The sequence below is a fragment of the Pinus tabuliformis genome, chromosome 1_2 (genome assembly GCF_031772625.1).
Source record: "Pinus tabuliformis cultivar Carrire ecotype Pingquan chromosome 1_2, CPIR1, whole genome shotgun sequence".
Taxonomy (NCBI): Eukaryota; Viridiplantae; Streptophyta; class Pinopsida; order Pinales; family Pinaceae; genus Pinus; species Pinus tabuliformis.
The window spans coordinates 699,189,107-699,209,951 of record NC_142298.1 but is presented as its reverse complement, the minus strand read 5'-3'; positions in this window follow the sequence as shown (position 1 = coordinate 699,209,951).

The window sequence follows — 20,845 nt, the reverse complement described above, 5'->3', positions numbered from 1 at the left end:
AACCTTGATTCTCTGAATCAAGCCTCTGATTTTTGTCATGAAGTGTAATGGGATCATCTTCAACTCATTCTCTAAATTAGTGTTTGATACCACCTATCACGCCCCTATCCTAGAGGTAGTCTTTCAACCACACATAGGAAGGTGCAGCACCGCTACCCAATTTCTTTTCACCAATACTCTCGAGTACGGACTATGCCTAACATTCAACACTTAGAATATTTTTTAACTTTTACTAAGCATTCATCTTTTTAACATAGTGGAAATACATTCATCATCATCATTTATAAACATATGCATGATGGATACAATCTTTAATGGGAGGGGCAACTCCTTGGTTAGTGTCTACCCAATAATGATAATAATAATCTTTTTACAAGTATTTACATATACAGTCTTTGTAGAGGAAACCCCATGTTTCACCTTTACAATTCTATCCAAATCCAACAATTCATCTTGCATCGTTCAGCAGTGCCCAACTATCGTTTAGGGCAGCCCACATTGTTTGTGTAGTTTTCCCTTGGGCATGAGCACCCACCCCTATTGGGTCGGATCACTCGCATCTCATCAAGCAGAGGCGCCCACCCAAGTTGTCCTTCGCAATTTTTTGTCACACAACCGGTTCCTTCACAGCTCGTTTAGCACTTCGTTCATGGCTTGTTGCACCTCCAGCGCCTGTCTGCAACTCATCCTTGGCTCTTGACACTCACCCGCACCACAGACCCATCTCACTGTAGTCAACTATTGCAACTCACCAGTTGGGGCAGGGTCACCCCACCATGCAGACATGCCCCATCATTCAACGTCGCCCTTAGTGGTTTGCCTGTCGAGCAGACGTGCCCTAGTGTATAGTGATTCCCTCAGTAGTTTGCCCGTCGGGAAGACGTGCCCCACCTATGACCTACGAAACTCGAAACTCATTTCTGCTTGCCTCGACTTGGTGCTATGGTCCATAGCCTGCTTGCACCTCACCCTTCATTGTTCGCCCTTCCTTAGCTCATCCACCCTTTGCTTAGAACTTGAATTGGATGTTTGAACCTTGTGTTGGATCCCTTCTTCCTCAAGTGCATCCTCCATACTTATATGCTCTCCTCAAGGATAAAGGTGGGTCGGTCTGCCCAGGCCAACCACTCAACTCGGCCATCACACCCCATCTCCACATTGGCTTGTCAAGTCCACTTACCCAACCATTCATCGTATAAGCTCGCCATCACAATTTTCATACTTAGCCATTTTTTCGACTCTTCGGTTTTTTGACCCTCGAGTTGGCTCATTGCAACTTGTGTCTTAGGTGCGTTTAACTGACCGACCAACTCATCGCACACCAACTCGTCCCATCATCACAACTTTCATCACAAGTGACTTGAGCACATTTAACCGATCGCCAGGCTCGTCATCTTTAACCAAAGATTTCTGCACCCCACCGTCGAACATCGCAGGCGGTCTGCTTGTGGGCATGACACATGGGCTCCCGATTGCATAAACCACATGGACCTTATAATAAGGAGTGCTCTCGGGAGTGGTTTGGCTCAAACCACTCTCCAAAAAATCAAAAGGACCTACATTTATTCCGACATCACCCTCCTTGATTTTCCAAAGCCACCAAAGGTGCTTGTAAATGGTTTATAGTTTGGGTTAGTGACATGTGCATGACGACAAGTCCGAGACCCACATATAACTTTCCATTATCACCCAGCCTACCACAATCATGCGTTGCCTCTTCACTTCTAATGTGGATGCCACTTCCACGGCTTGAACGAATCTCATTATAATTTCCAGCGCTCATATGAATATATTTTGGGACAAGTCTATCGAGGAGGAGGAATGGCCCTGACAGCCACTTTTGGCCAGAAATCTGGGTAAAAAAATTTCAAAAAATTTCACAGAAGCAGTGTTTAAATCATGTTTTAAAGGTGGCAATGGATTCAACACCATAAAAATCTCTAGGGCACCCAACATCTTGAAGTTTAACAACTTTAACTTAGATTTACAAAAAAATCTGCAAGAATTTTCATGATTTTCAGGACAAAAGAGTAGACTAAGGCGTTTCCAAGAATCAGTTTTTGAAACTGATTATGACAGATAGCCAGTTACATCTAGTGGGAAAAAATAAAATTCAGAGTGGAATTTTGGGAGGGATTTGGAATCCAGTATTCATGACTGGAATTGTAAGTAGAAAATATCTCTAAAACTAGAAAATACATTGTAGTTTGATTCCGGCTTTGGGTAATTGCAGCCATATTTTCTCTCTTGTGTTTTCATTTTTCATGAATGTTTTTCCTCTATCGGCATGATTGTAATGACATTGTTGGCTTCTTTTATCAGCAAATTTACTAATATTGTGTCCTCAACAAAGAGTACCTGAAAAACTCATTTAAATAAGCCTTAAAGGGGGCTCCACCATGTTGGAAATTCACCCATGATTATTTTCCTTTCATTATTCTTTTTGCAGAAGTTATATTCAGATTTTGAATTGCCTGGATATAACCCATGTCTTCTTTGTTTCTCCTCAAACTACCCCTTAAATCCAAAATCCTTGCAATCCTCAGATTTTTCTAACCACACTATTTTGGAAGCTAAGATTTTGGAATTAGAAGATTTGTTGCAAGACCTCATAGCGTGTCCCTCCAGCCACTTATTTTAACTACCTTTATTCATCTTTATATGTCTCGGCCACTGGTTCCTTGCAGCCAAGAATTGTCTCTAGGGTGACAACATGTGCCATTGTTTATTTTTTAAAGGTTTCTTTTTATTGATTCGTTTCATGCATGGTAATGTGAATTGGTTGATGAGAATTGTAGAAGCACATTCTAGATTAATCTAGGAGAATAGTTGGGAAAGGAAGGAAATTTGTTTTTGTTGTGATAATTTGAAATTAGGAGGGAGAAGCCCAGTTTTCTATGCAGGAATCTCTAAATGTTTTTTAGAAAGCGTGTGGATTCTTATTATAGCACTATGTAACAACCCTATTTGGGTGGGTATATGGGGTTGGGTGTAGCAAATCTTGTGGGAGGTACATTTCCCATTCTCTTGGCTTAATATTGATTAGCTCCACTCTTAAGGTGTACTGGTATTTTGGCTAGAGTGGGTGGCTTTCTTTGCACATAAGATTCCTATGATGAGGTTTTTCATATTAAAAAGAACTCTCCACCATAAATTAGGCCATGTTAGTGAGATGTTGATGTGTTATTGATTTATGACTTTATGACTACTCTATTGATTGGTTTATTATGTACGTGAGTGATCCGATTAGAATATACACATAGAGTTACAACATTAGATGAAGGGCATCATTGGATTTCTTGATTGGTGTTGGTCGAGAGGAGAATATAGCCTTGGAGTTAGTTTCCCAAATGGTGGTTGCTTGGTATTGAATATTATTTTTGAACGAGTAGGTTAGAGTTTGACAAAGACTTTGAAAGATATGTATATGATTACAGTATTTTTTATTTTCACTAATAAATTGTGGTCTTAATAAATTTTATGCAAAAGATTGAATGTATGGTTGATAGTTTTGAGTGGGCATTAGTTAATTATATATTATTAGGTAGTTTTAATGGACATTCTAATATAAATACCCACCTAATATCCGTATGTTAATTAGGGATATTTATATTTTCCATATTGGTGCCACTGTCTCTTGCCACCACAAGGTTTGTCCTAACATCATCATCTTTTTCTTCACACCAACCCTTTTTCCCTTCCTTGAGAGTTAGTGTTTCTACCCCTTCATCACTTAAGGTAAGATGCTCAGTTCTATTATGCGGGCCCTCAATTCACTCTAGCATATGACTACTCTAGTAAATCTCTCCTATATTAATCATAAGTGTCACTCAATTAGTCTTGCTACTTGCTAATGATTTTATATTTTATTTCATATTATTAAAGTTAGACTCACTCGCGCTCTATTACATGTTCTAGGTATTATTTCATTAACATGGTGATTAGCAATTGCTTATTTATAAATCTTATAGATTAGCTATTTCATCATTTAGTAACACGATAGTTGGATCAATCACGTATTATCTAATATCTTTAGTTATATTTCATAAATTTAGTTTATTTTTCCATGCATTGTAGTTAAAAATTCTTCCTACCCTACTCCACCATTTTTTCTAACCATGCATATGTTTCTTGTAAGCCTTATTTCTTATATATCACTTGTTTGTTCTCACAATAATTAATGGGGCAAAATTGTGGGTTTTTCTTGGACCAATGATTGGGGCATAAATTTATTCACATGTAATACACAATTTCAAATACAAATTAGTGAAGGATTCTTTTTTCCCATAGGTGCATTGATTTACACTACAAAAACCCTTAGACTACACCCATGCATCACTACTTTTCTTTCTTCTCCCCTTCCTTGCAATTGATATTATTCCAATATAATGATAGCATGTCCTATAAGGGAGGCAGGTAAATATATTTTATGAGATTCATAACTAGGTACTGGCATATGGCTACCTCCTAGAATGTGCATTGTGTGGTTCATTATTTTTCCTAAATTCATATGTGACTGACATAATCTTTATAAAATAACTCCTTAAAACTCTAAGAATGTGATGGACCATGTTTTTGAAGTTCCACAATTTTTTTCCTAGACATGGGCCTCCCAAGGATGTCTATCACTTAGTCTTCTATTTTCTTTCCCACTAGCCTTTGGTTGTCAAATTTGACAATCTTTTCCCCTCGAGCACCCATTTTTGATATTTCTTACCTTCATGGGTTCATTTAGGGGCAAAAATGTTGAGTTGAGTATATGGCCACATATATGTAGAAATTTAATGTGTATATATGAAACTACTCATGTAATTTACTAAAACACAAGACTCATTTACAACTAATCTAGACAGGCTTTTGATTGGTTGGTGCATGCACTAGGTGGACCCACGGGATGTGTAAGCTGGTAAGGCTTAGCTCAGAGGAAAAAAATGACAATTGGTAAAAATAGTTGGGTTAACAAAGCTAGGAGACATATATTTCACTGACATTTTACAGTTCCATCAAATGACAGAAGGTATGCCCAAGTCTTGGTTTTGTATTGGTTTTCATGTGTTTTGATGACTAAGGTGTTATAGACATATTTGGGCACTGCAACCCCAATCACATATGTCCACAAAACAAGGGCTTCTAAACCCCTAAAAGTGTTGTTTCATACCATAAAGGATCAAGGTCAACCGATTACATCATTTCCTAGAAGTTCTCCCTGAAAAACTTCTCAGAACTGGTCAAAACTAGACCATACAGACTGCTCCATGCTAAGGGTGCGATGCATCTCACCTGCTACAGAGGGTGTGATGCATACTGAAAAGCCCTTTTGTAGGGTGCGATGAGTGAGATTAGACAAATGGCAGAGGCATTTTTCTAGGTGGAAACCCAAAGAATCTTCTAGAAACTGCTCATATGACACTTGCCTCTCTGAATTCGCCCAGGGATGAGTAAGAGATCATGAAATATCCAAGTGGAACCAAGAACTATCAGAGAAATGAAACTAATCAAAATCCCAGAAGCTGACTCACCCCCCTGCAAATATCTATATATGGATCCCTCATCCTAGAGATCCAGAGAATGGAATTTTTTATTTTGTAAGGAAGTGCTATTGGTTTCTTTGTGAAACATTGTATTGTTGGGTGATCTAGTATTTTCATGAGATGAAGAGGGCTTTCATGCTGGGAGGATGGCACTGGATCAGACAGCTGGGTTGTAATCCTCTCTTCTACTACTTCTATCAATAAAGCTATTTGAGTTTTCCTCCATATACTTGTATATCTCTGAATCTTGTATTTGTTTATGCATGTGTATGGTTAATGTACATCTGATCCTATATTGTTTATGGTTATAGATCTCTATGCTTTGATGGTATTCTGCCACTTTGACTCTACAGGTGTTCTTTGAAGCGGGACAAGTGAGAAAAGAGTGGTGAAAGCTCTATCAAAGGAGAGAGTAAACAAGCAAGGAGCCAAGCGAAAGACTGAGGTTGGTACTCTCTGCTTCTCTCTTATCTATCTCTCATAAAGGAAAACACAAGTAACTTTGAATTGTTTGTTTCTAAGATAGTTACCCGTCTTAGTGGGACTGACAGCTCTGAATGGACACTAGTTTTCCTGGAAACATAAGGGCCTTCAGGCTATTAATAAAATAAAAACACTACGGGCCAGTGTTTAAAGGACTTAGGGCCAAATACAAAGAAAAAGGCGTTAGGATAGGAAGGAATCATGGTGGAACTACATGTCATCCCTATAGGATTTTGATTAACCAATGCATGCAGCGGGTGGTCCCACCTGGACATGTAATCCCGGAGGAGAAGGATGGATGCTAAGGTTGGCCCAAGACTTGGTTTTGTGAGTGCCATGTGACTAAGGGCACAGAAGGTTTGGTGCATGTAGATTATGCCCTTGGGGCATAAAGCGTAATGGGCCAGTGAAAGGTGTTTTGTAGAGCTTTCATGTGTTATTGTGATCGATGGCCTTCTGGCCAAAAGTAATAAAAAGGGGCTCTGTGGGCTAAGGGATTACAACTTGTGGATATGAATGGTTTGATATATTTGGGGATGAGTCCATCTATATTTGGCGGCTATGCCAATTTGGCTATTTGCCATACCTGGCTTATGTAGGCTTTGAATGAGTCAACAACGATTTGAATGCGAACTTTGCTAATGAAGTCAATGGAAAATGTTGAGAAATATAGATCAAGGTAGTAAGGATCATGATTGCACAAAATGAATTAATGGAGCCTATCTTGAATAGAAGCAAACCACCTCTTTTCTTACTTGCATGCTAAGAATAATTAAATGAGGAAAATAACTTAGAGAGCCATGCCTAAGGTACATGCTAATCATTATAATCAAATTAATAAGCATGAAGCACCTTGCTGTAGCATGCCATTTAATTGAGAATTATATTATGAGTATGGAGACATGCTTAGTAGCCCATTCCTAGTGTTTAATATTGTTGCGGTGGCCAAGCAGTTTGATGTAACAGTAATATGGAAAACCATGTGTTTGAGTACACACTTGGGTAGTGTGGATGACAGAATGACAATAGAGAAAACCTCGTTCCCAGAGTTGCAGGGGAACAAAACTGAGGATTGAAATTGAGAAAAGGGGGGGAATGAAACATTGTTGAGAGTGAGGTGCTATGTGCGGTCAAGAGTGCCCAAGTTGTTGTGAGAGGCCACAAGTGCCTATGTAGAGGAGAAAGGCTAAGAGTGTCTATGCAAAAAAAGAGATCCAATAGAAGAGCACTGTATATTATTGTGGAGTATGAAAAATTGTTGAGTGAGCTGAGTGGAGAGCTATGTTCAGCTGGTGCACTAATGAGAAGAGGTCAAGACTTCCTGTGGAGAAGAAGAGGGATGAGAGTAGAGAGCTCTATGTGAGAGTGTGTGTTGCTTCAAAGTGGATAGAGTGTTGTGTGGGATGAGTATGAGCGAAGGCTATTGAGTAGAAAATAGGGTCGAAGCCAGAGGATAACCAAGAGCCAGAAACAGACAAAGTGATTACCAATTACAGTGAGAAGTAAAGTTCCGTATTGAGTGTGGGTTGGAGCCTACATATAGGGAGTTGGTGCTTCCATCTTAGTGTATATCTGAAGAAATCTTAGGGTTTGGTGCTTCCATCAAGTTGGAGCTTGCATAAATACAAGAAGCTACAAGTTGGAGCTTGCATGAATCAAAGAAGTTGAAATTTGACAGTTGCAACAAATCCAAGAATTTGGTGCTTCTGGTAATAAAAATAGGTGTCTACAAAAGAAGGGAGTTGGTGCTTCCTACTAGTGGGTGCAGAAAATAAAAAGGGAGTTGTTCTTCCTGTAAGTGGTGGCTCACAAACAATTTGATGTAATAGAGTAAGAGCTCATTTTTACATCAAATAAAAAATAAGCTTTGGTGGTTTTTCTACCAAAATGGTTTCCACATTAAACCTCAATGTCTTATGTGTATGTTTTCCATGACGTGTGTGTTTGTGTTGATTCATATGGTTGTTCCTATGATTTGCTAGTCATTTCTCACATAGTGAATGCCATGTTTGAATGAGAATATATAAGTGGGGACAAAAGTTAAAAATTAACCTTAATATTGATTCACCCCCCCAGTGTTAAACATTATTTCCAACATCCAAAACTAAGCATATATGAATAATAACAAAGCGCATTGCGGGCTAGGGGATTACAGCTTGTGAATATGAACGGGTCGACAACTTTAAGGATGAGTCCATCCATATTTGGCGGTTATGAAAAATTGGCTTATGTAGGCTTTGAATGAGTTGACATCATTTTATTTGCAGGCTTTGCTAATGAAGTCAATGGAAAATTTCGAGAGCTCTAGATCAAGGCAATAAGGACCAAGATTGTATAGAATGAATTAATGGAGCCTGTCTTGAATAGAAGAAAGCCATATCTATTCTTACTTGCATGTTAACAAGAATTAAATGATGAAAATACCTTAGAGAGTCATGCCTGAGGTACATGTTGATCATTGTATTCAATTTAATAAGCACAAATATCTTTGTTGTAGGCTGCAGTTTGACTAAGAATTAATTATAAGTATGGATAAATTCTCAGTAGCCCATTCTTAGTGTTTAATATCATTGCAATGGTAAAGAAGTTTGATGTTGCAACAATATGGACAACCATGCATTTGAGTACACACTTAGGAAATGTGGATGACATAATGACAAAAAGACAACCTCGTTCCCTATGTTGCAGAGGAACGAAACCTAGGATTGCAATTGAGAAAACGAGGGGAATGCAACATTGTCAAGAGTGAGTTGTTGTGTGTGGTTGAGATTTCCCACACTGTTGTGAGAGGATGGGAGTGCCTATGCAGAGGAGAAATTATAAGAGTGTCTGTGCTGAAGAAGAGAGTTGAGAGAAGAGAATTGCATGCTGTTGCGAGGTGTGAAAAATTGTTGAGTGAGTTGAGTGGAGATCTTTCTTGAGCTAGTGTAATGCTGAGTAGAGTTTGAGAGTTCCTATGTAGAAGAAGAAGGATGAGAGTAGAGAGCTCTGTGTGAGAGTGTGTGCTACTGCAGAGTGGACAAAGTGTTGCGTGGGTTGAGTATGAGCTAAGGTTGTTGAGTAGAACAAAGGGTCGAAGGAAGAGGAGAACAAAGAGATGGAGTTAGGCAGGGTGGCTACCAATTACAGTGAGAATAAAGTTCCTTATTGAGTGTGGGTTGGAGCCTATATACAAGGAGTTGGTGCTTCCATCTTAGTGGATATTTGAAAAAATCTTGGGTGTTGGTGCCTCCTGCAAGTTGGAGCTTGCATAAATCTAAGAAGTGGCAAGATGGTGCTTCTAGTAAGAAGATAAGGTGTATACAAAAGAACGGAGCTTGTGCTTCCTTCTAGTAGGTGCTAGTGGAAAATAAAAGAGAGTTGGTGCTTCTTGTGAGTGTTGGTTCACAAACAATTTGATGCAATAGAGTAGGAGCTCATTTTTACATCAAATAAAAAACAATTTTTGGTGGTTTTTCTCCCAGAAGGGTTTCCATGTTAACCCTCTATTGTACCTCTGAGATAGTAGTAGCTCAAGATACCAATGCCAGAGCATCTAAAATAATTGTTTTGGGGATTTTTGGTTTTAGTTTTGGAAGACCAATGAAAGAAGATAGATGTAGAATTAAAGTAATTAATCCTTTGGGATATATTAATACTTCAGTAGAGGGCTGCTATAAAGCATTACACAGTGATATAGATAAAAAATAGTGGTGAGTAGAAGATAACAAAAAATATGATTATCACAGTTTCCAAACTGTAAAACAAAACAATCATAAGTTGGAAAACCTTCTTAACTACGTTCAAAAGATTCAAGGCAGTATACTTAAGCTTACACAAGATGCTGGTGATTTATGATTAGAGGGGATTAGCTATACATACAGTTTCATTAATCCAATCTCTTAATAGATGATCAATCCAGGAGCTTATAGGAATCAATTGAAACTCTAATTGTTCCTACCTAGGTATCTCTGCAAGTCATAAGCATATGAAGAAATAACATAATGATTGAAAACTGGAAAACTTACAGGATAACACAAAACTGTGTAAAACCAAATTCAGAATCCTCGATTTTGTATTAAGGTCCCAGAAAGACTGAGTACATCAAGTGTCTACAAAAGCTTCCTTTAAAGGTGACTTCCAGGTTCAAAGTGGAACTAACAGTCAAGACTTTACAAGCAATGAAATATGAATCTTCAACTCCAAACCAATAACATCTCAAGAAGAGAGTTATTTATACAATAATAAAACTACAAATATCTTAAAACTATTTAAGATTTATTCAAGGAAAGGAAAAGATCTTCATGGCAAGAAGATAGGGGCAACTGTTTGAACTGCTTCTTGCTATCCCCTTTATTCAGGTTGTGCTAGCGTTTTGTATGATATTTCGCCCCTTTATGTTGCTTGGTTATTTACATTCTTCACGCTGGTCGATTGCTTCTTTTAACCTTTTATCTGATATGTTTAAAATCTCTGTTTAATCTCTTTTGACCCTACTGAGTAGATTTGACTACGCTCCTTTCTACCTTTACTGCGCATTCCAGTTTTTACAGTGTTTTCAACAATAAAATGCTCAGATTTATCTTCAAACTATTACGCAGGATTTTTGTTTACAAACCTAGAACAACAATTTTATTACCTGCAAAACACAGAACTCATTAAGAAAAATATGGTGACAGAGGATGTCTTCAATGGACTTATGTGAGCTTGAAAGGATTTCAGAAGGAGTCCGGGGCATATCGGAGGTAAACCATGGCTTTAATGGCCGCAGAAGCATTATAGAGGCGGCGCTATGTGAAACAGGTAAACAGAGCAAAAAATGGCCTTTTATGTGTTAAATGGAAAAACAGTTAACCTTTTAACTATCAAGCGATGAACAGTGTGAAAGAGAGAGTACGGAGAGATTAAATATGGTGAGAATGGCTTTAATATGGGTTTAAAATGTGATTAGCGTTAAATGAAGGCTTTTGGGTCATCTCTGCATTTAAATCGAAAATCGATTTAACACAGGAAATCTTTACAAATCGCATATGATGGACTTGAAAATATATAAAATCCAGCAAATAATGATATTGGATCTGGTTTCAAATCACATATCGTAATCGGAGTTAGGTGGGGGTTAGGCCCATCGCAAAGGAGCGTGATAAGGGCCTAATACGATATAGCGGTAAAATGGAATATATGTATGGTCGGGTTCGGGCTCTCATCGTGATCGGAGATCAGATATCGCAAAGGGTGATAGTATAAGCAAGACTACGATGGAGGGGTGAATGCGATATGGTGATAGGTTATAATATATGCAACGTTGGGTCCAGGCTCTCAACGTGATCGGAGATCGGATATCGCAAATGGTTATAGTATAAGCAGGAATACACTGGAGGGGTAGATGCGATATGGCGATAGGTTATAATATATGCATCATCGGGTCTGGGGCCTTTATGCATTGTATATCACAATCGAAGGGGAATGCATTCATGTGGAAAAGCTTTCAATCTGCCTGTATTGCGATGTGATATGTTATATATCATAGTTTTATTAATAAAACTAAGGTATATTCATGTTTAAAAGGCCTGCGGTCCTGCCGACATTGTGATGTGATATGTTTATTACATAGTTGTATTAATAAAACTAAGGGTTTTTGGGGTATTTTATAAATGGAGTTATATTATACAGGAAAGGGGAAATCCTAAGGATTTAATACATTAAGTTAATGTTAATATGAAATATAGCAGAAAAGGGGAATAACACTAAGTATAATGTGTTTTATATATGCATTAATACTTAGGGAAAACATCATTTATGGGTTTTTGTGTACAAAGGGATTTTATGGAAATGAATGATTATGAACTGTATGAAGGGGAAATTAGTAAATATATGAATGAATGGAGATGAATGGGAAGTTAATTACTTGATCAAGTAGACCTTCATTTGCCTTGTATAATTGCCTCATGAGCATAGAAACATTTCAAATATTTTAATCAGAACCAAAAAATGCTACAACATTGGCTCCATCTGGGGATTGCTTTCTCTTGTAGAATGTAGAGAACTAGTAGACTAGTTGCCTTTAGTGTTGGGCATGGAGTCATACCATAAAACCACCAACCAATGGTTTGCCATCTTATGTAAAAATATTACCAATACCCATGGATCAATGCTGTCATTTCAATACTCTGCTACTGCACACTGCAACCTACAACTGTAATATGCAACCATATGCCTACACTAATTCGGATATTCTTTCACACTGAAATTTGAAAGTTGAAAATTGCTGAAGTGAAACAACTGACAATGTAAGTGGAAATAAGCACAAGAGTGCCTAATTCATGGGCTATGGAGTTAATTAGTTAATCCCTTGGAAGTCATTGCACTCAACCAAACCCAAACTTAATACTTCAATCTTGAAATATAACCGAAACAATTTTAGATCTACTGCACCCTGAATATGAAAGTAGCTAATCACTCCCACACCTCTATCTAGCTGAACTGAAAAACTTTACATTGTTAGGTGTAATATTCTTTCCAATGTAACCAAGTACGAAGTGGATTTATTGACAAACCAAGTTGCCAGCAGCTGAAAATCTGAAGAATATATGCAATATGAACATAAAATCCCATGGAAAACTTATACTCAAAAGTGTACTTTAAAAGTTGCATCCTTTGTAGACATTTCATATTTCTGACCATGGCTGAGAGGAAAAGACATATACTGCTGATTTCAAGTATCAATGAACCTTGCATAGTAGTAAAGGTAGCTGAAATTTCAAAACAAGAGTGGGATCAGTAATCTAGTGGAATCGCCATCTGACAAAGTGGAGTCGCTAGGTGAAAGTAATGCAACCAATACAAATGCCTATTCCTTGTTCACCAGCAAGAAATAGATCCAAACTTTATCGTTCCCTGAAGAAAGATATTTATTACTTCGCTCCCCGACAACGACACCAGTCTAATGTTGTACCTCTGAGATAGTAGTAGGTCAAGCTACCAATGCCAGAGCATCTAAAATAATTGTTTTGGGGGTTTTTGGTTTTAGTTTTGGAAGACCATTGAAAGAAGACAGATGTAGAATTAAAGTAATTAATCCTTTGGGATATATTAATACTTCAGCAGAGGGTTGCTATAAAGAATTACACAGTGATATAGATCAAAAATAGTGGTGAGTAGAAGATAACAAAAATATGATTATCACAGTTTCCAAATTGTAAAACAGAACAATCATAAGTTGGAAAACCTCTGAACTATGTTGAAAAGTTTCAAGGCAGTATACTTAAGCTTACACAAGATGCTAGTGATTTATGATTAGAGGGTATTAGCTACACAGACAATTGCATTAATCCAATCTCTTAATAGATGATCACTTCAGGAGCTTATAGGAATCAATTGAAACTCTAATTGTTTCTACCTAGGTATCTCTGCAAGTCATAAGCATATGAAGAAATAACATAATGATTGAAAATTGGAAAACTTACAGGATAACACAAAACTATGTAAAACCAGATTCAAAATCCTCTGTTTTGTATTAAGGCCCCAGAAAGATTGAGTACATCAAGTGTCTACAAAAGCTTCCTTCAAAGGTGACTTCCAGGTTCACGTGGAACTAATAGTCAATACTTTACAAGCAATGAAATATGAATCTTCAACTCTGAACCAATAACATCTCAAGAAGAGAGTTATTTATACAATAATAAAACTACAAATATCTTAAAATTGTTTAAGGTTTATTCAAGGAAAGGAAAAGATCTTCATGGCAAGAAGATAGGGGCAACTGTTTGAACTGCTTCTTGCTGTCCCCTTTATTCAGGTTGTGTTGGCGTTTTGTATGATATTTCACCCCTTTATGTTGCTTGGTTGTTTACATTCTTCACGCTGGTCGATTACTTCTTTTAACCTTTTATCTGATATGTTTAAAATCTTTGTTTAATCTCTTTTGACCCTGCTAAGTAGATTTGACTGCGCTCCTTTCTACCTTTACTGCCGCATTCCAGTTTTTATTGTGTTTTCAATAGTAAAATCCTCATATTTATCTTCAAACTATTACGTAGGATTTTTGTTTACAAACTTGGAACAACAGTCTTCTTACCTGCAAAACACAGAACTCATTAAGAAAAATATGGTGACAGAGGAGGTCTTCAATGGCCTTATGTGAGCTTGAAAGGATTTCGGAAGGAGTCTAGGGCATATTGGAGGTAAACCATGGCTTTAATGGCCACAAAAGCATTATAGAGGCGGTGCTATGTAAAATAAACAAACAAAGCAAAAAATGGCCTTTTATGTGTCAAATGGAAAAACAGTTAACCTTTTAACTATCGGGTGATGAATAGTGCGAAAGAGAGAGTACGAAGAGATTAAATATGGCGGGAATGGCTTTAATCTGGGTTTAAAACATGATTAGCATTAAATGAAGGCTTTTGGGTCATTTCTGCGTTTAAATTAAAAATCGATTTAACACAGAAAATCTTTACAAATCGCATATGACGGACTTGAAAATATATAAAATCTGGCAGATAATGATATCGGGTCCGGTTTCAAATCACATATCGCAATCGGAGTTAGGCGAGGGGTAGGCCCATCGCAAAGGAGCGCGATAAGGGATGGATGCAATATAGCGGTAAACTGGAATATATGTATGGTCGGGTCCGGGCTCTCATCGTGATCAGAGATTGGATATCACAAAGGGTTATATTATAAGCAGGACTGCAATGGAGGGGCAGATGTGATATGGAGATAGGTTATAATATATGCAGCATTGGGTCCGAGCTCTCATCGCAATTGGAGATCGAATATCGCAAAGGGTTATAGTATAAGCAGGACTGCGATGGAGGGGTGGATGTGATATGGTGATAGGTTATAATATATGCAGCGTCGGGTCCGGGTGCTTTATGCATTGTATATCGCAATCGGAGGGGAATGCATTCATGTGGAAAATCTTTCAATCCGCCGGTATTGTGATGTGAAATGTTATATATCATAGTTTTATTAATAAAACTAAGGTATATGCATGTTTAAAAGGCCTGCGGTCCTGCCGATATTGCGATGCGATATGTTTATTACATACTTTTATTAATAAAACTAAGGGTTCTCAGGGTATTTTATAAATGGAGTTATATTATATGGGAAAGGGAAAATCCTAAGGATTTAATACATTAAGTTAATGTTAATATGAAATATAGCGGAAAAGGGGAATAACAATAAGTATAATGCTTTTTATATATGCATTAATACTTAGGGAAAACATCATTTATGGATTTTTGTGTACAAAGGGATTTTTTTCATGGTAAAAGGGATTTTACATGGTGTTTTTACTTTTCCTAGGTAAAAAGGGTTTTTACCATAGGAAAAGGGATTTTATGGAAATGAATGATTATGAATTGTATGAAGGGGAAATTAGTAAATATATGAATGAATGGAGATGAATGGAAAGTTAATTACTTGATCAAGTAGACCTTCATTTTCCTTGTATAATTGCCTCATGAGCATAGAAACATTTCAAATATTTTAATCAGAACCAAAAAATGCTACAACACCCTTTGTGTTTTATGTGTATGTTTTTCATGGCATATTTCTTTGTGTCGATTCATATGGCCACTGCTATGATTTTCTAGTGGTTTCTCACATAGTGAATGTGAAGTTTGAATGAGAATTTATAAATGGGCACAAAAGTTAAAAATTAGCCTTAACATTGATTCACCCCCCTCTTAGTATTAAACATTATTTCCAATGTTCGAAACTAAACATATATCATAGCATAATTGTTGGAATAAGGAATTACTGATGAGGGTAAATTAGTAATACACACACACACACACACACATTTGTTGCTAAATTATAAGTGAAATTAGGACCTTTGATAGGGATGCTACAAAATTCCCCCAACCTTGTGGAGTCTCACCTCTTGCTAAGTTATAAATTCCTAATATATCTAGCTTACAGGATGTTAGTTATACTCATGTTGTTGTAGTGATGACTGCTCAATTTGATCTTGGGCTTCCAAACTTCAATGAGTTACCCATTCACCATGGTATTAAAAAAGAAAAACAATACCATGGCTTATCAATACTACGTGCCAAAAAAACCACAACTCACTTCATATGACACTCTTGGTGTTATAGTGGCAAATGTTAGGTTTTTTTCTTGGGCCTCACCGAGATTACTCCAATGAGTTTCTGATTCACCATGGTTAAAAAAATAAAGCAAGAAAACAATACCACTGACAAATACCACATGCCCAAAAAACCACAAGTCACTTGATATGACACTTGTTCATATTACATTTTCTTTAATTAACCAATTTAATTAAAAAGGAAAAAACATTGTAACTATTTTTTTTTTGTCTATCAAAATTCCTTCATTAGATTTCCATAAAAATATAGGTTACAAAAGATGTCTCAAAGACCCCCTTTTCCTCATTCCGACTAGACTTGTTGGAATTGGGGGCTGGAGAATGTTGCAAATAAGTCATTACAAACATTATTTTCACTTGCCTTAGTGGCCATATGGTGCAAGAAGAAGATAAAAAGATTACAAATACCAACAACATCATATCAAGGAGGGGGATGGGGAGATACTACATGGGGAGCTGCAATATAGCCAACACGCTCATGCATATGAAAATCAATATGTTCTACTCGAGCTTCTAGGTTGCGAAGGTGGTCAATTGTTTTGCGATGGATCCGATGAAGATTATCCACTTGTTCCAATATCTCATTCTAACTAAATTGGATATAATTCATATATGTGACAAGTTCATTGTGATCTTCATACCTGTGGTCGCAAATTATGTTGATATTAATCTGGATGTCTCGTAATTGCACTGCTAAGGAGTCCATTGTTGTTGGAGACTTGATTCTACCTCAAGAGTGTGCTGGAGAAAGTGCCACTTCGCCCTTACACACCATGCTAGCTGAATTCCCAAAGGACAAGCGTTGCGTGGAGCAAGGCAGTCTGCATTGATGAAATGGCCACCCCCATGTTGAGGCCTTCCTCTATGGTGAGGCATTTCATTGACAATAGGGGGGCTGAGCAACCGAGTCTTGGAGCACCTTGAGGAATTTGTGTGAGAGAAAGAGTGAGAGAAATCACCTGAGGAAGAGAAAGCCATGTTGGGCTAGGAAAATCTAGAGACTCCACCTAGGATGATATGGAAAGAACCCCAATGACTTACTAGGAAATTCTTTGTCTAGTTTCCCACAAACCCGTAGACACAACCAATGACCACCTAGGCGAATTGATCGGATATCCCTAAGACACTGGCCCCAGGGAGATAATAATTCAAGAAACTGAGAACCTGTAAGGAAGAAATAAACAACCCCTTAGTCAAGTAGCAAACAGAGAAAGTAGATAAAGATGGGCTAGAGTAGTGGCTTCCACCATAACCAAACAAAGGAAACCCAGGAAGAAGACAAGGGTAGATAGTACCATAAGACTAATTGAATGCTTGCAAACATAATGCCTGAGAATCATAATCGTACTTTGCCCAAGACACCCGGAGGTAGCTTAGGAGGCACAAGAGAGACCTCAGAAACTTATACAAGAAGTAAAGAATAATTACCTACTCAACAAAAACAAAGAAGACTACCTTGAGCCAGTGAATCATGATGAAATGACTAAACCAAAACTTCCACCTAGATGTAGTGCTAGGACCCAAATTACCGCTTAGGAAAGAGACAGGGTCCCAAATACTTGTTTGATGGCCGAACTCCTACCAAACTAGAGCATAACAAACTTCCACTATGCCGCATCTCCAGAGCTGAAACCCCGATGAGCTGCCATAGTTTTCGTCCCTCACTCTGTCAACCTTCCTCTTACCAACATACATTTCCCAAACATTCAACCAAAATAAGAAATAAACCATCCTTCTTATCATAACCACTGCCCCATCCATATTTTTCTCCCTGCAAGTGTATGTGATCATTAAACCATGGATTAATTGAAGCATGTGTGCCGCGTGGTGGAGGGAGAAAGCCTTGAGGACCATCTTTGCATTGTTTGTCCACCCCCATCAGGGGAAGGGTAATCATGCTCAAGGAGATCATTAAAAGCCTAAAATTCCCCTGGGTTCTGCTCAACTGCACTTAGAATGTTATGCCACAGAGTGGTGAAATCCCTGTGTGGATCCAGTGATCCCCTATTTGCTAACCAGTCAACCACTTTATTTCCAGCATGTAGGACATGTCCAGTGGTAGAGTAAGAAAATATTCCCAAGAGAAGTTTTATTTGATCCAACTGAGACTCTAAACCCTAGATTCTCACTATTTTGGAGGAGAGGGATCCATTAATGATATTTTAGGTCATTTGGATTACCAGCTTGGAATCCCCAACAATGTGTATCTTCGAGCATCCCTGGGTAAGAGTGACATTGAGACCTTTCTCTAAAGCAGTCAAAATTGCAATATTATTAGTTATACTGCCACAATAAGCTGTGTACAAACCAACTCGAGAGCCTTTAGAATTGCGGAGCACACCCCCATACCCTATCAGACCAAGGTTATCTTTGGACACCCCATCAAAATTTATTTGAACGAAGCCCATAGGTGGTCACTTGAATGAAAATGGAGAGCATATTAGAGCTTCAAGACATAAGGAGGATTGAAGAGGATTCATGGCCAGGGATAGATTAAGAGAGGAAAGGATCGAGGCTTTAGGAGGGTCCGCCTTCCAATCATTTGAACCCCATTTCTTAGATATAATAGTCTCCCTCATGTTCTCTTTTACCGAACTCTAGATGGAGGCACTAGAAGGGGGGTGGTCCTGGAAAATTTCTTGGTTCCTTTCCTTCCACATGTTCCATAGAATGAATCCCGGGGCCAAGCACCAGGCTCTATTAGTAATCGAGTTTTTATAGCGAGTTCTTTGCCACTGTTCAATTGTTTGTAGTATATCTTTCCAGTTGCGATGTAAGGTCCCAAAAAGGGTTCCAACCATATCCCAAGCTTCTTCTACAACTTGACTGGAATTCAAAAAATGAGGCATCGTTTCCTCCTGATGTTTGCATAGGGGGCATTGAGATGGGCCCGTGAAGCCTTTCTTAATTAGTTGATCCCAAGTAAGAATGCGTCTGTGTCCCACTAACCATAGAAAGTGGGCGAATTTTGGCCAAAGTTTCCCATGCCATATGTGGATCCATATGTTTTGCTGATGATTATTATTAGCATTGAACTTGATGAGATAGGATTCGTAGATGGAAAACACACCCTTAGTTGAGTAACCCCATCTAAGTTTATTTGGATCCCGGGAAAAAAGGATTCACCTCTATTGCAACTGTTGAGATAATGTTTGCCAACATTCCTGAGGAGCCTCCATAAGCCAGTTGTTGTCTGTTTTCCAAGCTCTCCATTTCTGCTGAGTGTTTTCCTCGATCCAATAATCAACAACTCTTCATGTTTTGCATTGAGTTAAGAGATTCTTAGGCTACAAAAGGGTGACATCGATATCTAAATGAGGAAGTTGTTGCTATGTTTATTCCCAAAATAGGGCAGTCAACCCATTATTGATTTCCCAAAAAAGGTGATTACGTATAAGATAGCTATTCCGGTTAGCTAATTGTAGAATTGGTAGGAAAAGAGGGATCCCGTAGTAGCCCACATTGAGACCTTCCTTGACCATACTTTTGAGTCCATATTCATTTCCATTGCTCTATACCCCTTTGGATCTAGCGCCACCATAGTTTTGCACCTAACACCGCATTCAAATTCTCAGGATCGCATAAGTCGAGACCTCCTTGTGCTTTGGGAAGGTAGAGTTTTTCCCAAGTGACTAGAGGCCATTTGTTTTCAAGGGTGGCTCCATGCCATAAGAATCTTCAGAAAATGGAGATCAGATCATGATAAACATTCTTGGGAGTAGGGAGAACCGAGAGCTGGTAGATGAGGATTTCCTGAAGGACAACTTTATGGAGGGTTGCTCGTCCTACCAGATTAAGGACCTAAAAGTCTAGTTGGATAGTTTTTTCACAAGCTTGGTGCATATGTATTTCCAACATGCAATACATAGAGGATTTACTAGTAACGGGACTCCTAAGTATTTCGATGGAAAGGAATCAATTGAGAAGCCTAATATATGAGTTAGAAATAGTTGCACAGGACAAGGAGTATGGAAAGAATAAATATTTTATTTTTCCTTATTGAGAAGCAAACCTGAAGTTGCGTGGAATTTAGCAAGGATCCCATCTATCATTAGAGCCTCCCGAACTGTGGGTTCCCCATATAGAATATTATCATCAAAATAATTTGGTGGGTCATGGATATATCTCTGTGTGGGAAGTGAAGACCTTTAAGCTCATTGGTGCTCTTCGTTGCCGCGATCAAGCAACTCAATGCCTCTGCAGCTATAATGAAAAAGAAAGGGGAAATTAGATCGCCTTCTCAGAAACCTCTAGAAGGATGGAAAGTAGCTAAGGGTGCGTCATTCAATAAAATTGAGAACAAGGGAATGGCTATTATAGAGCGAAACCAACTAATCTAATCTTGAACAAATCCAAATTCTCTCAATATCGAAAGGAGGTAGAACCAGTTGAGATGGTCGTAGGATTTTGATAAATCCAACTTAAGAAACATCCCTTGTTGCTTATGAATATTGAGTAAGTTAATAACTTCATGAGCAGAGACTATCCCATCCAAGATCTGTCGCCCCTCTAGAAACCCATATTTCTCTAGGCTAATGATTTGATGAAGAATGGGCTTCAACCAATGAACAAGGATAGAAGAAGGACCTTGTAAATAACATTACACAACACGATGGGTCGAACACCTCTCGGAGAATTGAATTCCTTAGTTTTTGGAATAAGGGTGAGGAAGGTTGCATTGAGACCTGATCAGATTTGTTTTTCCATCTGGATTTCTCCATGAGATCTAAAATTT